At 39.9% G+C, this 22,544-nt stretch overlaps 2 long non-coding RNA genes across 3 annotated transcripts; one reads left to right on the forward strand and one right to left on the reverse strand.

Moving 5' to 3' along the window:
* Positions 1-429: 429 nt before the first annotated feature.
* On the reverse strand, positions 430-17,899 carry LOC105666617. Its single transcript, XR_007226910.1, has 5 exons — positions 15,265-17,899; positions 12,492-15,181; positions 11,146-12,152; positions 1,802-2,042; positions 430-1,655 (listed from the first exon to the last, which is right to left on the reverse strand). It is a non-coding gene; the product is annotated as an uncharacterized LOC105666617 (long non-coding RNA).
* LOC110119995 lies at positions 14,151-21,910 on the forward strand. Of its 2 annotated transcripts, XR_007226912.1 has the most exons (3): positions 14,151-14,254; positions 14,527-14,581; positions 21,259-21,910. It is a non-coding gene; the product is annotated as an uncharacterized LOC110119995 (long non-coding RNA). The 2 variants fall into 2 exon arrangements; XR_007226913.1 differs by lacking the exons at positions 14,151-14,254; positions 14,527-14,581 and adding an exon at positions 19,649-21,010.
* The last annotated feature ends 634 nt before the right edge of the window (positions 21,911-22,544 follow it).

The following is a 22,544-nucleotide window of genomic DNA, read 5'->3' on the forward strand; positions in this document are numbered from 1 at the left end:
AGAAAATGTATATATGTAGTAACTTAGAGTAATGTCTATGGGTATTACTGCATCGCTTATGGTGATAGATCTTCTTCGTTCTTCTTTAACAAAACTATCTGCACTCAGCACACGCGCGGTTACCAACATATGCACGCTTCAATATAAAGTTCGCGATTTTCTTTTCAGTAACGATACGGCTAATGTCTTCTTGAAGATGTCGCTGGATGATGAAATGTTGCGGCGTCGACGACCGGGAAAGTTAGCAAGTTGTACAGTGGACTTCGTATATCGCGAATTTCCATTCCCTACTATACAACCTACTACCTCACCCAGGCGTCGTCGCTGATGTGGCTGTCCTCTTCGTAATCGATCCCTTCATGGATATTCATGTATAATATATCGTATAGTAATATAGTAGTTTATAATATAATAAAGCATAATAATATCGATGTTTATTAAGAAATAATTATGTAACATATTAATAATTAAGAAATGCCTCAACAAATTGCATATTCTATCTAATCTCAGAACATGGGTTTGACGAAATCAGCTTCGATCAAAGTAAGTACATTCATGTTTTGTGTTTCAAGACTTACGACGCTTCTATTGTTACATTACTATTCGTAATTAATTGGTCAGTAAACCGGAAATGACAGAACGGTAGATACTGCTCTTTTCATCCCTACTTTCATTCGTCACACACGCCTTTTCTCACTTCTTTTCATACAATCGAGAAAATTACTTGGCAAAAAATGCACGCGTTGATAACCGAAAGTGCTGCGGGCTTTCAGGAGAGCAGAGGGGTGTGTGAAGGAGAAGGAGGAGGTTCCGTCGAAATGCTTAAATGCTGGCCTGACTACATGTACCGGTAGATAGGAGCTTGCGGTATACATATAAAAAAGCCCACAAGTTCGGATCTACGGGTTAGTATCATCAAGTATAGCTGATAACAGCTATCACTGGATCGTTCCGCCATGTGCTCCCAGCTTCCTTTCACTGCTTCCTACTGTCCGTGGATAAATACTGCGACTGCATCTGGAAATTAACAAAATAGCATTTGATCATAACAAATAAAAATACTATATTCTTGTTTCTTCGATTTTTCTTCTACAAGCATAGTTTGCCAAGTAGAATAATAAGAACAACACGTTAACAAAATTAAGAGATTCATTTAAGTTGACGAATTAACAGCTGAAATCGCTGCTTCCTTAAGGATTTAATCATGATTTTCGTCAAGTGTAAAGGAATATCAATAATTGTCAAACTCGTTGAACATCAATAAATCTATCGATCGACAAGTATATTCTACAGTTGTTATTTAGAGGCAATATTTTTTATATGAAATTTGATATAATTCGAGTTTTAGAATCAAACTTCTCACGCGTAGGCCCCCGGTTTACTGCGCCATTGCCTGGTAGAGAGATCAGGAGAGCATAGAAAAAGAGGGCCGGGGCTATCCTACAAGAAACAAGACGAAGAAGAGGACGAAGAAGATGGAGAGAGGAAAGAAGAGCAAGAAGAATATAGGAGAGTAGGTAGAGAGTCCGGGCGTTGTAAAAATCCCCTGCCTGCTGCCTCGTAGACAGTTGAATGGCCTCTGCCATCTCCTCACGCAGCCCTAAGGGATGTTAGGCACCGTTTCCAACTGACTGATTACGTTTTACAACCTGGACCTGAAATATGTGCCGTAGATTAAAAAGTATTCCGGACCAGCTGGTTACGTTATACTTAAGAATATAGAGTGCTTGAGTAATCGATTTTAAAGATATTATTTAGGTTTAATACCCATGTATACGATAGCGAATAATATTAATTTTACCTTGGATCTCATTTAAAGACAAATTCACCGTAGATTTGAATTGTAAATCTCAAAGTTCCAAGTTTCCTTGGGGGAAAGAAACACAGGGAAGTTGAGATTGTTCGTTGTGAACGGATCTTAAGGTCTGGAGGACGGCGAAGGACCTGGATGCAGGAGTAGTCGAGCGGGAATTATGTACGCTACACGAAAAGCTGCACTCCTCTCTTGATTCCTCGGCAATCGGTTCATCCTTGGTCTCCTCCTACCATGTAAAGAAACCAGAAAAGAGAGAACTGTTAGTAACTAATAGTCGATCATCGAGTTTGCTGAAAACGGCAAGATATTAATGGAAACATCCCTTCTTAAACTCTACAAGTAATTTCTCCTCAAAATGATCCTGAATCCATAAAACCATCTCCGATGGAATCTACTAAGAATGGATTTCATCCCAATTTAACCGCAATCAATTTTAATTAACATTTACTGCACGTTTGAAACAGAATCCCCAAAGTTTCATCATAAAACTTCTAAGAGAACTAAAGTTAAGCATACAAAGCTCAAAAGCTCGCAAGCAAGTCTGCCAATCATCGTTGGTTGGTACGACTGGAACAACCGTAAAAGTAACAGGAAAGATAAGAGGATCAGAGGCCTCTTCTCGCTCGGTTTTTCTTCCTCGAGAGACAGAGAATAGAAAGCTCCAGGGGCAAAAGACGAGAATGTAAGGAGGGAGGAGGGGGAGGACGAAGGAGGGCGGGGGGAGGGGGAGAAAAGAAAGGAAGTTAAGCGAAGTGAAGAGAAAGGAAAAGAGAAGGGAATACATACGAAGAAGCGAAGTGGAATGGTCTCGGGAACGAGGAGGCGCGGGGACAGAGACGTAATCACAGGGGCGTTGAATTAGGGAAGCATCGAAGGGAGTAGGGGGGGATCAAGGGGTGTGGGAGGGGGAAGAGTCGACGGTGGAGGACCGGGGTCACCGCCATATTATATTTAGCGAGACACAGCCGTGTGAATGAACTGCATATCCCAGGGCCGAACGCACTTTGCTCATAATATTTTTGAAATAATTCTTCCAAATTGATGCCCTTAGTTTTTCGCCCATCTAATTCCTCCCTTATTGTCTTAGAAATTCTCTGCTACGGTGGCTGCCTCAGACGATTTTATGCATACTATTCTTCACAATCAGGTATGTACTTAGTGGACGCAGTATTTTTTCATGACAGTTTTCTTAAGGTCGTGGATAGTATTTTCAGGAAGTAATTGAAGTATCGCTGGGTTTGTTGTGGAGAGAGAAACCAGGAAACAAAGGAAGATTTGTAGTTTGTAAAACGGAACAGCTTCGGAAATTGGCTTTATAAGGAATGGTGTATTCTGGAAAGGAAATATATTTCTGTGAGAATGAAATTGATGGATGTTATTGGGATAAGTAACGAAATTATGGTATGTAGTGCATTTGAACATTAGCCCAACAGGATGTAAAGGAATCAAGTACCTCTTCGTGTTCCATTATTTTTCCGCTAGTATTCTCTTTGAACTTCAATCGTTAATCACAGCTTTTATCATATAGATTCCAGTAATATTGGCTGCCTCTTTGTTTACGCGCAGACTCAGTTTTCAACATGTGATTCTTTATCTCTGCCGATACATTTTCACGTCGGCTTGCTTCGCGGAATGTAACGCTGCCTGACAATAGAACACGTTACATTCATAGAACCCGTCAATATGTACATCTATTTATTCTTGTTTTTTAAAAAAGAAAAATTCGCAAGCAAAGAAAACAAATTTCACTCTAAAACTCTAAATATAATTTCTAATTGAAAAGAAAAGTGTCTATTGAAATATATTATTATAATTTAATGTCATAATTCACCATCCTCCATTTCTCTAACTTATTTAATTCTACAACAACTTGTTGCAAGGCTTTCCCAATTTTTTAAGAAATTAAATCTAGATTTTCTTCGTGCAATCATCGTAGCGACCCTTCATGCTATATCACTTATACAATTACTCTCTAAATTTCGAAGATTGCGTTAATTATATATTAAAAAATAATTAGACTTCATGAAAGCCTGAGTCATCCCGATTCTAATTTGAACCAGGATATATTCGTGTATGAGCGAAGGAAATCAAACACTCATAAATCGTAAATTACCGGCATGAAGTTAATTACACAGGTTGACACGGATTCCTTCCCATTGTCGTCGCTGGTACATCGTCATGGTTAAAAAAATGTGGTTGCGGTGGAGATAGATTTCTCCGCAAACCGCAAGAAATCGGTGAAAAGAAAAAAAGAGGAGAAGGGGAGTAGAGCGAGAAGTAAAAGAAGAGAAGAAGAAACGTCCCCATAGCAACACGATGCGATCAGGTCTCGCTTGTATGTACAGTCAACCTACATGTGTATTATACAGACACACACACTTGCGAATAATTATGCTCTGTATATAATCACAAATTTCGATAATTAAGAAAAAATCGTGCGCATTACATGAATTAAATCCGTTAAAAACGATATAAACGTATTCTGTACAAGAGTGAAAATGACTGACAATGACTTTGAAAGACGAATACTTTTGTACAAGATTATAGATTGGTCCAAGCGGAAAAGAATTAATATCGTATAAGTTCTCAAAGAACGAAAGAAAGAAAAAGGTGGCGTTTTTGTAAGGATTGTAATATCATGGCGAGTGACACCGATATGTAAGGCACACCTTAATACGTTCACAGAGCAACACATGAGAGGTAATGGGAGTGTGGAGTCGGAGAATAAGGTCGCCAAATGGGAAACGATAATCGATTTAACCCGTTGAAAAGCGAATCGACCTTCCATTGCTGGAACAGGTGGAATATCTCCTACGCGCGTCCTCCATCTTGGAACGGAACCAACGTGTACCGACAATCCTACGAAATAAAATTTATTTTCAGTTCTACCTCGGAAAAGAATTAACTGAAATAAAGAACATAATTTAAATGTCATCTTAGAATCATAACGAAAGTAAAAACCTTTGCTTATCGAATATTCCATTGTTATTTAATCTCTTCCTTTGAAAGCAATATGGCGTCTAAAACTTCTCTTACAACAGTATCTATATACAGAGTTCCTTTTTGCTTGAGGATCCTCCTGTTAACTAAGCAAATAAATGTCACAAGATTCTCCCCAAAAGCATGAAAGAAACAAAGAGAAACGAATGGCAAAGGAAGCACAGAAAGACACCAACCAGGCGCATTTGAATATCCTGCGAGCTTGCATCGGCGGAGAACTGGTCAATCCTGTCCTGGGGGAACGAGAGCCGCGAACCGAGGAAAAAGGACCTGCCCGAAGGTGTATTCGCCTTCGGTTGCAGCTCGGCGAGTATCAAGCCGATCTGGACCAGCGGCCGATGCAACTAGACTGCCGTTATAATGCGTTACCTCGGCCTCCTAACTACCATCTGCCTTCCCTACGCTTGAACGTGTTTCCAGTGTCCTCGGCAAGCTCTTCACCTTCTTTTGATATTGCATTTGATATCTTGAATGGGAAATTTATAGCTTCTTTCATTGTTGGTCTCAACGTTGGCTCTCAACGAATTGCAGTTACATAGTATCACAGTAAAGTTACAATACGTTAAAGCTAAAATGTCCCAATTTTACTATATGTGTAGCGAGTACTATGTATCCAGAGAATTAGGAGAACTTTATCATGATTCACTTTCTGTAACTCAAAACTACAATCGTATCTTTTAACATTGGAATTGCATTCTGGTGTTCTATGTAGTTCACAAAAGAGCGACGGAAATAGAATAGGAAGTGGAAGATCCGAATTTTGATCAGACTTCGATTTAACGACTTACCACGGGCAGATTGGTCGAAAACTTGCGTAACGAAGATAAAACCAAATGTTCACCACCGACTATGGGGAAGACAGAGAAGAACTGAATGAACACACAGGGGGGGAGAGGCCCAGCTGAGGGGAGGGGTGAGAGAGTGTTTTAGGAGGGGGTGAGGAAGGGATAGAAAAAAGGGACACCATGGTTCGATTTAGTACTCCCATACGCCTATCCCCGCCCACCATATAGAGCAAACCGACCAATGACCGGCATGCGTTCTACTAGAGACCGGCTAGATCGAACGCACACTGCGTGCATTCTCTCCCGCTCCTCTCTCAAATCACGAATTATGGGCCTGGATGGGTGTTCTGTATAGAATAGGTAGCTTGCCTCCTGGGGAGACACCGACAATCGGATCGACTCGATCGTTACCCTGCCCTTTGAATTTTTTTCAAAATCGCTATGTTTTTTCCTTTACGTATATCGGTTTACTTCTATCTCTTGCAATCCTTCGAACTTCCTCAGTGTAACATCAAATAAACCTACAACAAGATAATTGTTATAACTCTAGAATAGAAAAAGGCTGTTGAGTAAAATATTTTCAGAAAGAAGCTTAAAAAATGCGAACGAGATAAGGTTTCCCTTTCAGCGAAGTCGGTTCAGTGACAGCAAACAGATCGGAACAAGGTCGGCCATCCCTGATTCGATAAATTAATATCTCCATTAAATCGTTTGATGCCGGGCACGTTTCTTTGCTCGCGGACCTATTGTTGCAATTATGTAAATGGTCGCAGGGCAATCCTGTCTGTGACACACTCCAGAATCCAAATTCGTATCTGCTTACGTAACCGTCGACCGACGCTAAGATAAGATTACGCTTTATCGGCGGAGAAATATCGCAACGAACTTGAAAAATAAAACCGCACAGTCGGCGACCAACGAAAATTCTCTCAGAGCTCCTGCGTTGTTCGATGAACGTCGATATAATTTACAAGTCTGGGCTTATCAGCTGATAATGTGCTATTTATTAGCAAAAGTTGCAGTCATCGTTCCATTAATAGGAAACATCTAATTGCAATAACGCAATTACAAAATTTGTTATTAGATGATGTGTTGATTCATCAATTCCTCCTCGTTCAAAAAATATCCACTATTTCTCCCGTTTCAAAAGTTCTTAATTTTTAATTTCAGACACGAGCAATTGCAGTAATCCTGCGGAAGTTCCTGAAGAAGAGAGGAAAGATGGCTCACCAGGGCATGGGTTGCCAATTAATTTCAATTACCTGTCCTCGAGCTGTAAGCTAATTATCAACGGCCTTGAACTGTGTGTCGCGAATCAGTGCCAATTAACGCTCTGTCGCTATCTGCGAATATCTGGCGAGTCGCGTTAATTACATCCGATTTGAACACGCGGACAGTCAGCAGGTGTAACGCGACACCGCAAGATTATTGTTCATTGTCAATGTCAGACGTCTCCATAGCTACATTACAGAACTTCGTCAGCCGATCGCTGTTACCTTCAGGAATATTTCTTCGATGCTTAGATCAATCTTCATTTTTGTTTAAGTTAACTGTCCTTTACATACATGTATATGTCATGTCATAATTGTCATAATCTCTTATCTTCTATGATTAATTTAAAGATAGACGGCATATATTAAGATTTTTATATATGTATGTATATACATGCCTCTTTTCTGATATTATTTTAGATTCTATGAGGTATAACATCTAAGTATTTTTTTGGTTTTATAGAAATATAAGATGTTCAAGTGTAAAATATTTTTATCTTTGAGTTTCCCTAAAAATAACAGACGCACGACAACAGCAAAAATAGCTCAGATAAACAGGAGTATTTGTGAGACGTAGCAGGCTGTTAGTATCATTTTCTGATAACGGGAGAGACAAATACAAGTATCATGCGAAGCTAGAATACTGGTCAAAGATGATGTATCATGAGTTCTGAATAGGAAATTAGCAAGTGCAATTCGTGAATCACACGACGACTCACCCTCAAGAAAAAACATGAACCTAATCACAGACCTAAATGAGATATCTTAAAGAATCTAAAATATCGTTCGTATAATTCAATTTTAGTGCGCAATTAAGAGATATTATTAGAAACAGATTGATTAGAACGCAACTTTTACTGTGATTAAAATCTAACAAACTAACAACTGATTAAACGGATATGCATCTTATGTTATTGGGGATACATGTAATTATATGTAATGTAATTTTTTTATGATTAACAAACACGTGTAGCAAGTATCGAGTCTTAATATCAATTACACTGACCTAGCCAATAGCCGGCTAGATAAGAGTAGCCATGCGTGTGTCCGTGACGCGAGTAAATCGTGGCATTGCACGTTGCACCGGTTGCAACGAGGCGTTGCACGCTGCGTGCCGCGCACGGGGAACACGCAAGCAAGGAACAAGGCTTGCGCCAGACAGTCTGTTGCACAACTTAGGTATTGATCTTGGCCGGAACTAGTTTCCGTTTCCGTCTTCCCTTCCTAGCGTTCTCACCGCTTGCTTCGATTCAATTTGGAAAAAGCCGCCAACTTGGCTACATTCTTCTTTTCCACGATACGATAAGAAACTAAAAAATTATATAAAGAAACTTCAGAATAATTTTAAAATAAGTGAAAATCATTGTGACCGATCAGAGAACTGACTACACGATCATTACTACTTTCGGTTCCACTTCCACGAACCAAACGTTTTACCAACTACTAAAGTGATCTTAATTACGTTTAAGTTTCCTCCTTTCTCTTTATTCTCCAGTCTCCAAATTAATTGCACACATAGCTCGTGTGTTAAAGTTTGATTAAAAGTACAGCTTCTTCTTTACTCATATAGATGGTTTTTACTTCCGGTTCGCTTTTTCCGTTCGCCACTCGTTTTTCGTTCGCGAACAATCAATCGAGCTGCAACGAGGAGACCGCGGGAGTACATTGCACCGGCGAGGTATTGATCTCGCTCGCGGGTGTCTTTTTCGGTTCTCGTGTCCCCTCGTACAAGCTTCCCATTCGAACTTTCAATTCTCGATCCTTCGCCTACCTTACCGACTGGGAAAAATCTAAAAAAAACATTCGACTTCTCATTCATGGAAAAAACCTATCGTCTTCGCGGCCCAATTTGGAATCAATTGAACGTACTTTATGAGTCTCTAGTCCCGTAAACAAAAAACATCGCGTGTCCAGAGGAATCGAATATTGGTTCCGGGAAGAAACTAATATATATGAGTTGCGAACTGCCACAAGATTAGGGAGACGGAAAGGAGGAAAAATTGTAAAAAACCCGTCCAAACCCGAGGCATTTTCCGTCAGCCTCTAATTTTCATCAGCCGTGTCTCTTTTTCACTCGAAACAATCGCTGCCGATAAGTTATCGAAACTAACGACAATGCGCTTCGAGTTCCAAGAGTGTGATAAATCGCCAATTCTCGTGCATTTATCTGTCTTCCAGCGGTCTATACTTTTTTAGCATTCTCATTTTGCTACATCCAAAGCACGTTGATTCGATCGATCTACACAGCCACGTGATGGTGAAAAAGAACGAAGGAGAAAACAAACGCAGAGAAGCCGAGCATTGAGGCCATTTGCAAACACGTCAACCACACCGCACCACTACGCTAAAATAAATATAGAAAAACTATAAGTATTTCAAAATTACAGGCAACCTACAATTTATATAACTTCCATTTTGTAAGTAATTTATACATTTCGCTTTATGGTATATAGACGTGAATTAACATTCACATAAATATAACAGTAATATTGTTTACCGAAAAATAATTCTGCTGCTGTAATCTTGGTTCAACGGGAACCGCTCAGTTGTAGCGCGCCATTTCAATATGGCGTCGGTAGAATACAATTTCAAGTAGAAGAGGTAGAACGTGTGGATAAAATATATGTATGTAGCATAATTTGTTTCCCTCACGAGCTGAAAAAAGACGACAAATCGTCTGTTTTTAAAACAAAATCATTCAAACGATTCTAAACGCAATAAATTTCCTCGGCTGCATAATATCTGCAACTCAAGTCGCGGTACAATGTCTCTTTTGTTATCTCCTGCGCTATGATTTGCAACACAGTGGCATGACTCGAAGAATGTGTGATGTTTCTAGAAACAAAGCAATGCCAATGCCCCTTGATATGGAAAGCAAGACACAATGGAATATTACGGCTACCTCGCTGACTGTATCCAGTCGTTCTCTTTATCATTGGAAAGAGAAATTAAATTACGTCCTGTCAATGCTTTCTCGGAACCTTTACCAACGAATAACTTCGCTGTTTCCTGTCGAAATATGCATTAACCTTCCTATTCTTTTGAAAATAATTTGCTTGAGAATTCAATATATTATTTCAACATTAAAGCTATTAAAGTAAACGAAGAAAATTAATTACGTTTTATATCTGGAGAGAAACTAAATAGAATTTTTTTAGTTTTATTTGAGGTATATATTACCAACATAACCGTAGTAACGATTTTGGCAAGATTATGGATCTCTTTTATCTCTAGTAGAAAATTGTGTATTGTAATCACATTTTTCGGCCAAATGTATTATTAAAAGGTGAAGAATTTGATTCCGAGCCGAAACAAAGATGTTGGCGTCCATACATACATACATATACTTCTCTTAGAAACATCTTCGCCGCCTCGGACCTGTCAAAACGTGCGCATGCGCTACAGGGGGAAATGAAACAACAGGGAATGTCATTGACCCCGAGTGCATGTACATATCTAACAAGAGGTTAAGGTTAATTTTATCACTCTATGGTGAAAAATACTTCCTTCCATCATTAACGTGGAATTCTATGCAGGCATCAAAAATTGAAGAAAGAGCATTGGTGACCCTTTCCTTTCTTGCATAAATAATTGCGATCATATTCAATAATTTAAGTTCATCTTTCGGCAGTTCCACCATATACCAAGGCGAATTCTTTACGGAGCAAAAGGAATCATCTACCTCATGAAATGATCTACAAAATTTTAGTAAAACCCGCTAGAATTCACTGCAGATTAACAATTTTTAAAAAAATAATAACTAAAATAATTTTATGGTTGAAAATATAACATACAGATGATCAGAAGTTATACACGGTTATAAGTTTGTCAGATTTGTAGCTTTGTAATAGCGGTAGGAAGGTGCAAGGTAGTATCGATCTCCTCTCTTTGCAAAAGTCTCCAACTTTTTTTTTTATTAATATAGAAACGTTAACTGCATTTTTACGACTGTAAATTTTAAATGTGTTTAAAGAAATATTAGAAGTATAGCCGAATGACAAAACAGAAAATTGTGAAGGAAAAATAAATTGCTCGAGCGCTCTATACCACGTGCACCGAAGTTAGGGTTAACATTCATTTGCATCGATCGTTCATTTCCAAAGCCAGAGCTTCCGGTTATCAAACAATGCACAAAATAAAAACCTATACCCATAAGATATTAATGAACATGATTAATTGAAACAATAAAAAGGGCTGGTATCCTAAAGTATTAACAAATTACCTAATATATAGGTAAATAGATAATATATTGCCTTATTTGCTATTCACTTACCTATGAAATAATAGATTCTGCCTGCAGCACATCTCCTACAATTATCCTCATCGATTACACCAGATATTCCAGAGCTACATAAGGACTCGCCTGAATCTTCACCACGTCGACCATACACTGTGTGGACACACTGCACGCACACACCCGTCACACAGCACAATTAACCGGGGAAAAACCGATGTCTCCAGATCCAAGGAGAGAGAAGAAAACACTTGCCACTTTACTGGACACCCGCGTCACTCATGGGAAGATACCATGTCACCTTCCAGTCACGGTCACAATCGCGATTCGCGCGACCGATTTCAGGGAAAATCGTATCCAAGAATATTCTCGAGCTTAAATTCACCATACTTTCAGAATAATCTCAAAAAACTAGAATTCCCCTAGAAAATGATTGAAACTTTCGAAGAACTTTGACAGTTGGTATCCGATAATCGAGTTTCCTCTACCGGAAGTGTTTCTGAAAATACGTAACCATGTTAAATAACCGCGGGAGGGGACTGAAATTCACTCGTTAAAACACCGTGCTTTTTTCAGAAGATTAGTAGAAAAGGGACTTGAAATAGCACAAAGAAATTCTACGTAGACATATTTAAAAATAAAGAAACGACGGAAAACGTCGGATGGAGGAACACGTACTGGTTGTTCGGACATACGGCTATACAAGAAGCGAGCTTCGTCGGTGACAGCGACAGACTGCGTGCCGTGGGACGCCAGCTGAACCAGCGAACGAACCGAGACATGGACGGTGGAACCCGGACGGGAGGAACGGCGGAACGAACGGAACGGCGGACTATCAAGCTTGCACCTTTGCTCCCCGACAACGATCAACCACGGTCCCGGCTGCACTTCGTGTTCCACACGCGTCGGCCCTCGCATCATCTTTTTCATTGGGAGCTCGAGGAGCGGAGAGAAAAGGATGCCGCTTATTTGATGCACCGGGAATTTCATTGGTCCTTGTGTGATGCAACATACTCCAGTGACAAACCTTCCCAGATTTCATATCTCTGCAACAGGAATTATTTATGAAATATGTTAGATAAAGTACCTATAATGATAACATATATAGAAAAATTAGTTTTTTTTTAGAATCATGTAGTAACAAACACCACCAGTGTGAAAAAGGAGAGTCTCATCCTACTTCCGGAGACGAGGTCGAGGCATCTCGTGCGGAAAAACCGAACGACGGGGTCAGACGGCCGGGTTCAGTGACACGGAGAGAATTTGCTTTTCCGCGGGGGTGGAAAGTGGAGGAACAGAGACGGAGATTGAGAGGGGGTGGCTACTGGGTTGGCTGGACGGAGGGGTAGGAAGGTGGGAGGACTCGACAGGGTAAACGTACTTACACGCTAGCACGAATTCGGCGCGAAGGAGAACGGGAACGAAGCCGAACGTTCGTATAGTTGCAGAGAGCTTCGAGGCTGCTCGGAGACGCACATGGCTGCCTCTTCTCTCTATTTCTCTCCCTTTTTCTTTCTCCGTCTGGTCTTTGCCCTCTCACCCTCTTGCAGTCGGTGGTCTGTCGTGTTCCGTCTCTGTTCCTCTCAGTCAACTCTCCGTTTAGACCGTGCGAAATTCAGTGCCAGTGGCGTAACCAGTGGGGGACCATCGACCCCACTCCACATTACTATAGTTTCACTCTTACCCCTCCCTCGTGCAGTCGGCCAGCGTTGCCACTTGCCAATAGCGTTGCCAGCTCGTTGCAATTGAGTGGGAGACAGCCCCCTCCCCCTTTTATCCCGCCTAAGGTCGACTTAGAAAATCAGCCAGCGTGCAGCGAAAATACCACCTGCGACATCCTTCTGATTCTGTTTAATTTTTACTGATGATTTTACCCTTTATATCTCCCTGTGACGAACGATATATGTGTTACTCTTTCAAGGAGAATCGGAGAACCGCTTTTGAAAGGTCCAGTATTGAGTGATTGTACAAGACTGTAAGTTATCATCTTTGAGCTTTACCAGTAGTAAAAATATTAAATATTGATAAACTAGGATGTGCTACTATGTCAGTCCTTTTCTATGTACCTCTATTACCTCTATTTCAATCATTTCAATTCCCTATAAGAAAGATAAATCAAGCATTATATTCTATACCCTCATACTTAGAGTGCATAATGACGAAGAATACTTATACCTTGGGGATTAATTCCCCGCTATACTAACAGATATGCAGATCTTGTAACATTCGTAATATGTATTTCATGTTGGACTGATGTAACAGTAAAATGTCACCGGATGATTTTATTTTCCTGTGCACTGAGCGGACCAGCCTCTCCTCTTACGGGGAGCTACCGCTGGATACGTGTGAGCTTGCCGCCTGTCCACATAGGCAGAAGCACATGCGTATACATGTATAGTGCGTTCACATGAAAGCTTGAAAAGTGCAATGGACGATATCTCGTGCTGCTGGCTGCATATAGGTATGTAGTGGGGGTGGTGGAGGCCGACATGGCGGCCAGTTTTCTGGAACGTACACGAGCCTGCCTCTACCAATTTTCTTCCTCCGGTCAGTCTGCCTCTCAATCTTTATCTTCTTCCTTCCTTCCGTGCATGCCCTTTTGTCTCTCTTTTTTACCCTCGTATTTCTTGAAAAGGGAAAGAAACCGGCTGAGATTGAAAAGAAACATCCATCGGATTACTAGACTTGTTTGTAGTAGCAACAACAGTATGAATAATTGCACGTAAGAGTATTGGCCTCGATCGAATATCTTGTTCCCATAAAATTTACAATATACATACGATACCCTGACTTCTGTTCATTGAGCTTCTTCGATCGAAGATTAAATCGGAACAAAAAATTAATTGACGCAAAGATCATAGATGAAGTATCACAAAGCGGTTCTAAGAGGCTCGGCCCCCAGTATGTTAAATATTTGTCGTCACAGGCTTCATTACTCTCGAAAGATTGATCAAGGGGCCGCGGAGAGGCAGCAGGAGTCAATAAGCAGAGGAGCCAAGTGTCGGTGAAGGTGTGCAGGCTTAAACTTTAATTCATATGAGTGAATATCGCTCAATCGAGCCGAGAAGATTTCGTCCATCACGCTTCGCTGCCACCTTCCACCAGTATTCCAGCCATTCGGTATTTCACGCCTATTTCAAACACCTCGGTAATTAGATTCAAGATAAAACATATTGTTCTCAAAAAGCGATTGAAAATTGATCAACAAATTCTACCAAAACTTACAAATTTATAATCTTCTACCAGGCAATATGGCTGCCATATTTGTGCCATTTTAATCGCAATGTTACCTATGCAACACCTACCACATAGCATCGTATCTGATCATTCATTAACTGTAGAAACATGAGTTCCCTCTAACGAGAGAACTTAAATAATTCCCAAGATTATAATATTCGTTCTTTCTCTCCCCTCTTCAAGCCGCTTCGACACTGTCACGGATATATAATCGAGGATGAAAGAGCAGAGCGAGTCGGTAAGTATCGAACAAGAACAGACAGCCCTTATAGAAGAGAAAGAGAGAGAGAAATAAAGAGTCGTGGAGAGGGGGAGAGCGAGTGCAGTTCTCGCGATCCAGCGTGCGTTGCACTCCGCACGAAAAAACATCGTCCGGGCGGGTCGAGGAAGGAGGAGGTGGATCTTCGTGCATCTCCGGCCCCCGTCGGAGCTTATATTGATCACGAGAGAGTGCACGATATTCGAGAATACATTATACGCGGACTCTAGCCTAGCCGGACTACCTATAGTCACGCGGAGTATAGGCAACCAGGCCGCTGCACTCTACTCCCTCCCCCCTAAAACCCTTCCCCTGCTCACCACGACGACTTGATCCCCTCTCCTTTTGATTGTCTACCTGTCCTTGTTCAATGCACTCCCTGGTTCTTCTTGTTCTTCTTGCTTCAACTGAACCTCCAGTCTAGTGATGGACACTCGTTTCTCTCTCTGCGTCGAGTTTCTGAACAATTTTTGATGGAAAAAATGATTCCGACTCGTGGCTAGATCTCAAAATTTAATATGGTTTGGAATTTTTCGATGATCTAGGTTGTGTCTCTTGGAAAACTTTGATTTTGGATCTCTAAAATAGTAGATAATATAACATTAATAATAAAAGGTAGGAACAGAAACTCTTGTGCTTAATTGGTCTAAGATGCTTCGAACCTATCACTGCTACATCTCATGCTCCTTCGTCCCCTTCGACTCTCCCTCTCAAACACATCCATCCACATATACAGGGCTAGACTGCTTGTTCTCTTTCCGTTTCATTTTTCATCTTTTTCTTTCTTTCTGCTTCTCTGCCCGCCTCCCCGCCTTTTGCTTCCTCTTTGTCATATACCCCTATATTTCGTGTGTTTTCTGTCGTTCTTTTTCTCTCCGTCATCTACTCCATTCCCTAGCCGCTATTTTTTTCGATTTCTCTCTCTATCTCTCTCTCTCTCCCTCAGTCGCACTCTGCCTGTATCACCCCAATTGCGGCCGATTGCCTGTGCATTTCCTCCTGGAATTTATATGTACGACGAAACTACAAACACGGACTATCGCTCTTCTAGACCCTTAGTTACTTTAAAATAATTAACAAAGAAATATTCCATAAGTAGATATATCCTTTACAGGAAATTGTTGTGTTATCAAAGTACTGGCTTCATAGAACCTTTAGAACAGAGTTGTGGAGCAAATTCTCCTGAGGTGCGGGTATTAATCCAGAAGGTTCTTCATAGCATCCCCCAGGAGCCTCCCCACCTATCGAGGACACGTCGACGATGCCGATGGAGGGGATCCGGATGGAAAGAAGGGAAAAGGGGCGGCGTGCGGGCAGGGGACTGTTGGCGGGTATGCACGGTAGGGGCAGGAGAGGACCTTGGCCTTTTCGCGGGGCAAAAATAAAACCTGTTGACACCGAAGCCCCGCGGACGTAAAGGAACCTCTCTGTCTCCCTTCTTCGACCAGTTTCCAATATCTCTCTTAAATATTCGCCTGATGATTCTCCTCAAATTGCACGATTTTCGAACTTGTTCGTATAGGTTAGGTTGGTATTATTTTGTTAGTGGAAGTTCCAAGCTGGTCTAAAAATAAAAGGAGAACAAGGATATGTTAGATTAGACCAAAGTGGAATAAGGCGCATTTGTACTTTTGCGCTCACAAAACGTCATCATTACTGTCGATGCGTAAAATGAACGCCCCCGCGGCTTTGTGCGCTCCCAGGGCCGGTTTCATCGCATGTTGGATCTCCGCTTCGCACGGGCATTCCTTTCTACTACTGCATTTCGGCCATTCTTTTTGCTGCTTTAACCTTCTATAACTCTTTTTCCGATACATCAACATCTATGATAGTATATTTCCTCCAAATTTCGTCATCTAGATTTCAATTATTTTTCATCGCGGACATTCTTCGTAATATTTTCAAGTTTCTCTTAGTTTAGAACTTTATGGTGACTCATGGAATCGAGTATGGCTCGGTTATACCGTCAACTTCTGAGAAAATCCGCATTATTCAAAAGTGATCTTAGTATTATATACAGTAATACCGGTCGAATGCATCTGGTCTCCAGTGTTTCCCCTATAGTACCTACCAGACACGCTGCTCCAACGATTGCTTTCTGCGTGTTCGTGCGTGCACGATGCCGAGCATGCACCTTGCCACGACTAGACGAGCGAGAGACGACGAGAAGCGGCCTCCGGCAACCTCAACCTAGCTACAGACAACCGCTACCGTCTCTGTGTGCACGCTATGCTGCCACGACGCGGAAAAAAGCGATACAGAATGTACCGACTAGGCTACCAGCCGCTACTCCCCCTTTTTTTATGAGAAAATTTTGTTTGAAGACCAGTTGTACTTTCCTTCTCTTGCATGATCATATTCCTCTTGAGTTTATTTAGATCTTTGTTTAGTAGTCGTTGTTTAGCAAAAATAGATATAGTTATAAGTTAACTATAGACTTCTATAAATGAAATAAGAATAATTATAAGTTATCGATAATAATTGTTAAGAATTCAGTATTATCTAACCTGTAGTCGTTGTTTAGCAAAAATAGATATAGTTATAAGTTAATTATAGACTTCTATAAATGAAATGAGAATAATTATAAGTTATCGATAATAATTGTTAAGAATTCAGTATTATCTAACCTGTAGTCGTTGTTTAGCAAAAATAGATATAGTTATAAGTTAACTATAGACTTCTATAAATGAAATAAGAATAATTATAAGTTATCGATACTAATTGTTAAGAATTCAGTATTATCTAACCTCCATCTAATATACAAATTGACCGCAAAGTATCTCCAAAACTAAAATAAGCTTGCACATGAAAACAAAATATAGCTGGTACAGGAAGCGACACATCAGGATGGAAACGCATCGTATAGGAATGCACCTGCCATCGAACACGGGAAACGAGCTTACGCAGAAAAATGCGATTCTTCTGCAAAGTTGAGCGATTCCCGGCAAGAGAAAAGGTCACGCACACCTGCGTAACCACGGTGCAGGTATGTGCACTGCGCACAGCATCGATAGTAGGTATATACATAGCTTTGTGAGCCTCCACCGATGTAGAATAACTCGATGCTCTTCGGCTAGACAGACCAGAGACAGAAAATGGCGTGTTTCTTTCCCGTAACAGTGCATTTTCCATCGAGTAACGCTTTACATATCTACAAATTTTAAAATATAATATACTCGAAATATAAAGAGGATGAAAGGTTGCAGAATTAATAATAATGGAAACAAATTTGTTTGATACAGAAAAGTTGCAACGATAAAAGCGGCAGTACAACGTGGCTACCATCGATGGGGAAACGTATAAATAGAGGGCCGGCCCAACAGGCCATATCGGAAAAATTCTCATTTAGCCCCTGGCCAATGAAAGACCAGGTGGGTCCGCATGAAAAACTCCAGAAGGGAAAGGGTCACGCCTGTTAACTTCGGGAGATCTTAGAAGAGTGGCTGAATGGAGGGGACCCCGAGTGCATCTGCATCCGGGAAATAAAACGTATCGTGCTAAACAATTAAACAAAACTGGAATATGAGGCGGTTTGGCTAACTGCCATTTCAGCTGATTGGGTGACTTCTCATTTTAAAGTTTCTGCAACTTCCTACAATAAAAAATATATTGATATTTTAATGCAACTGCAACTTGAACGTCGAAGACACAAAAATAACAAAATAACGTTATGGGAAAGTTCAATAAAATATCCCAAAAATAATAATGAAATACCTAGTCGTGATTGTTGATTCGTTGCTGGTTGCAAGCAGTTTTTCATCTGTAAAAGTAGTCGAGATAAAGAGAATATCCAAGACAAAAAGCAAGTAGAAAGGAGTACGGAAGAGAGGAAGAAAAGGGAGAGAGAGAGAACCTTGGCCCACAGGCCTACTGCAGCGCTGCAGCTTGCTTGCAATGTGCCTCCACTGCTCTGCCATTCATGTGGGAAACACCCTAGTATCCGTTCGTCGTGGGGCTGGGCCAACAACCGCCGGAAAAATTTCTCTTTCGATGCACTGCAACGGCCCCGCCCCGTATGCTAGAGTATGGGGAAGAAAAGTTTAGGATAGACGGTGCAGGCTGAACATTGCAATGTCCGCCAATTTACTCGAGATGGAGATTCTATGAACCATTGAAAATCATCTTGTATAGTATCTCACGAAAGTATTCGAATACTTACCAAGGAATTTATTTTACGATTTTATGAATATATTATGTGCATTATACGAAATTATTTGAAATTTCGTTGGCACTGTAATGAGATACGACTATCAGGATTATTGTAGTAATATTTGAAATCGATCCGAAAATGTATGAAAGAGTTAGAAGATTTTCGTTGCAAACATATATTTAGTGAAAAAGTTAGTATAGAGTATGAATAGTAACCTTAAAAATATAGTTAGTCTTAAAGATGATAAAGATTTCATTATACATATATCGTGCCTCACCAATATGTGAATACTCGACTATTCATCCAATAAACATCTTGTAATATCTGTATACATTTTCAGATCTGTTGCACATTTTATCAGTGCCATCGCGATAATCGTGTCCCGTTATGAAATGATGCCAATGAAATTTCAAAATATTTTGTGTAATGTGTATGCACATACTTAAAAAGTTTTTGGAAGTGTAAGAATACTTCCGTGAACCACTGTATACCAGTTTCAGGTACGATTCGTTTAAAAAAGTAATAAAATTAAACGTATCATTTGAAGAATTAAGCAGAGTGGCTTTTTAACATTATTTACAATAAGTCATGAAATACGAAATTATGTAGTTAAAGAAACTTATTACAATGCATGCAATAAAATTTTAATAGATTGAAAAAAACGGCCGCAAGGTGGGTGGCCAGCGCTACTATCGTTAGTGATTATATTAACGCATTCATGGCCAAATACAAAATCGAGGTTCTGCAGAGAATTCGAAAAGTTTGATTTCGAACATCGTACTATTATTAATTAAAATAACTACAAAAAATTCTTATTCTTTTAAAATCACTAACTAAACTGCATGAATTTATTTTAATTATGGAAAATCGTACTCGCATGCCAGTGGTCATTAGTGTTTAAAGTAATTTGTATTACGTCATTTACTGTTTTTCTTTAACCTTCGATATGAATTGCTTATTAATATGTTATCACCTCTTTTGTTGTTATTGACAATAGAATTGACCATATGACCCCGACCTTCTATGGTTTACGATCTCATTAGCCTAACCTAGGACTCTCCTTGCTTCTTTAACCTCGCACGATCGAATAGCCCGATAACATTATGTACGCTTGAACTTGCTCGACGTCGCTTCCCGCGTTTCAATCGGCTCGAGGATTGCAAATGACGATAAGAAGATCGATAGAGATGATCGGTTTTTAGTTATCTCGTCAATATGTTAATCGATATATGTATCGATCAATCTCGGAACTCAAAAATTCCTGTGCACTGTTAATATCACGCTTCGATATCTTAAACAATTGCGATTCTCGTAGAATACTGCCAAGAACGTAATTAGCATTCAAAGAAGGAAATTAACGTTGAAAGTCCGTATTTCGTCTTACGTTTGAATCATTACGTACACTAACGTGCATAAGTATTTAAACGCTTTCAAATAATCGCAAATACATACATAAAATATTCTTCAAATAAAGCTCTTTAATCTAATCTCGGGTAACCATTTACATTTAGTAAATATTGATGAAAACAGTAGTTGATATTAATTAATATAAACAGAAAAGTAAGAAATCCTAAAGTCAAACCTAAGTTAAGTAACGTTAAATGTGCTTATCCAATATTGAAAATAAGCGTCGTACTAAGTCGTAGAATAAGCGAAGTATGTGTTTACAAACACATCCGACAAGTTTATATAAAAAAAATATTCTAACTGTAATTTGGTGAAACATTTGACCTCAGGTATGGCAAACAACAAAGAATTAACGGTAGAGAAATAGACTTCTATCGTAATTTTAAAGATATAATATTAATATTATAATATTAATTAATATTATAATATTAATATTAAAATATTAATGTTTTAATTTAAATGTTTTAATTGTATCAAGCGTCCAAATTTTTATGAATGGTAGTGTACATTCAAACAAATTATTTTGTCCAAAGTAGGCAAGTGTGCGGTATCAAATCAAATTAAGTATCGATTTTTGATAATTCGAATCATTAACTATGATTATTCTCCTTAGAGTCGATTCGTCAGATTCGCATACTGAACTTGATCCCGTTCCATTTGATCGACAATTGCGAACGCGTGCCAGAATCAACCGGCAGCACGAAAAACAGCGGAAATGCGAATTCTGTTCTTTACCTCGGTAGTCCAGTGAGAACAGGAACGTCGCCGCATCCCATGGACCCGTGCGTAGACATCTCTAACCGTAGAAAATCCAACGACATAGGAAACAACGGAGAAAAGAACGTGACGATGTATATATCCTATATCTATCGAACACCGTTCGTTCGTATGTTAGGTCGCCGCTCCCTGAGAGATCACTGCCCTCACGCACACCCGGTACCTTCTCTCGTTCCTTTGGTTGATCGTCGTCGTGTGTCTCTCTGCCCCAACGACGGGAGCCAGGGGCGTACCACGAAATTGGCGTGCCCATCGCGAACGATATACACATGAATTGTTCTAATTTTTGTAGCAATTTCATTAACACACTTCGTAATTTCAGATCCATTATTGAGTTACTGCGAGTACTACCTCAATAAAGAGAAAAACGTAAAGAATCATGGGAAGCTTGAAGGAGAACAGAATCTTGAGGTAGTGATGGAACCGATTCGTCGATCATTGCAAAATATCAGAAACACGAGTATGTATTTCAAATGTATTTCTATATAACAACACTTTCACATAAGACTCAAATAAGAACTTTAGATTAGAAGAATGCAGTATGAGGCAGATAATTCTGTTAACCAAGTTCATTTCTGGATGTGTTGGTTGAAATTAATAAATACTATACTACTATATAACACTTTCACAAATATGTAAGTTCAGATAGTTAACAGTTCCTTTATTTACAGAATACCGTAGCCGTTGCTTGCGAATACGTTGTTCCCATCACTACCGGTCGCAAATTTCCCTCCCTCGAGTCTGAATCTCGAGACTATCGAGCTGTCTTGAAGTTCCGATGAATAACTCTCATTTGACGTAGTGACCACTCGCGAACTAGCAAAATCTTTTTACAGAAACTCGTATGGATCAAGGAGCATGCAGTCCAGAAAATATTTTCGCGATAGATTATCCTTTGACGGAGTGCACTGGCTGTTCACATACTCGAACCGTGTGTCTCGTTCGCGAATTCGCGGCACACAGACGGCTGGCAGCCAATTGCAAAAACCCCTTCTTTTCGCGGCGGAAAGAACAAGGGATCCAGAAACCCTACCCCCCGGGGCACGTGTACGTGTATGCGGGCTGCACGTTGAGCGCACACCACCGTACGCAATGTATACGTGCAGGAAAGGGAAGGCCGACGTACACGAGCCGGCAACGAGACGATGATTTCCATTATTTCGCCGGCACGCGTGGCAAGACTTGTTTAACGAGCGCAACGTCGCCATCTGTATCGCGAATCCCGCATCATGATAATTGCGAATTGACCGACAAACAACTCTGTACTTCTGATGGATAGCGCTTGCGCAATTATCGATTGGAAAATAGCAAATTCGTATAGTTTTTATACTAATAAAAGAGATAGAATATCAACTTCGATAATACTTATAATAAATTTTCTACAATTTAATAATAAAGAATTTTAGGTTGTTTAAAAATATTATTTATTTGTGATAGAAATCCATTGTAATTTTAGAATACTGACTTCTACTGAGTAATTTTAAAATTGGCCAATGAGGATAGAAAGGACATTTTGATTTGGGTGATCGATCATATGCATTAATTCACTCGTAATAACTTTCTTTTACGCTGTAATGGAAACCGGATTAGTCAAAGTTGGTAAGAATT

The sequence above is a fragment of the Bombus terrestris genome, chromosome 16, assembly GCF_910591885.1.
Source record: "Bombus terrestris chromosome 16, iyBomTerr1.2, whole genome shotgun sequence".
Classification (NCBI taxonomy): Eukaryota; Metazoa; Arthropoda; class Insecta; order Hymenoptera; family Apidae; genus Bombus; species Bombus terrestris.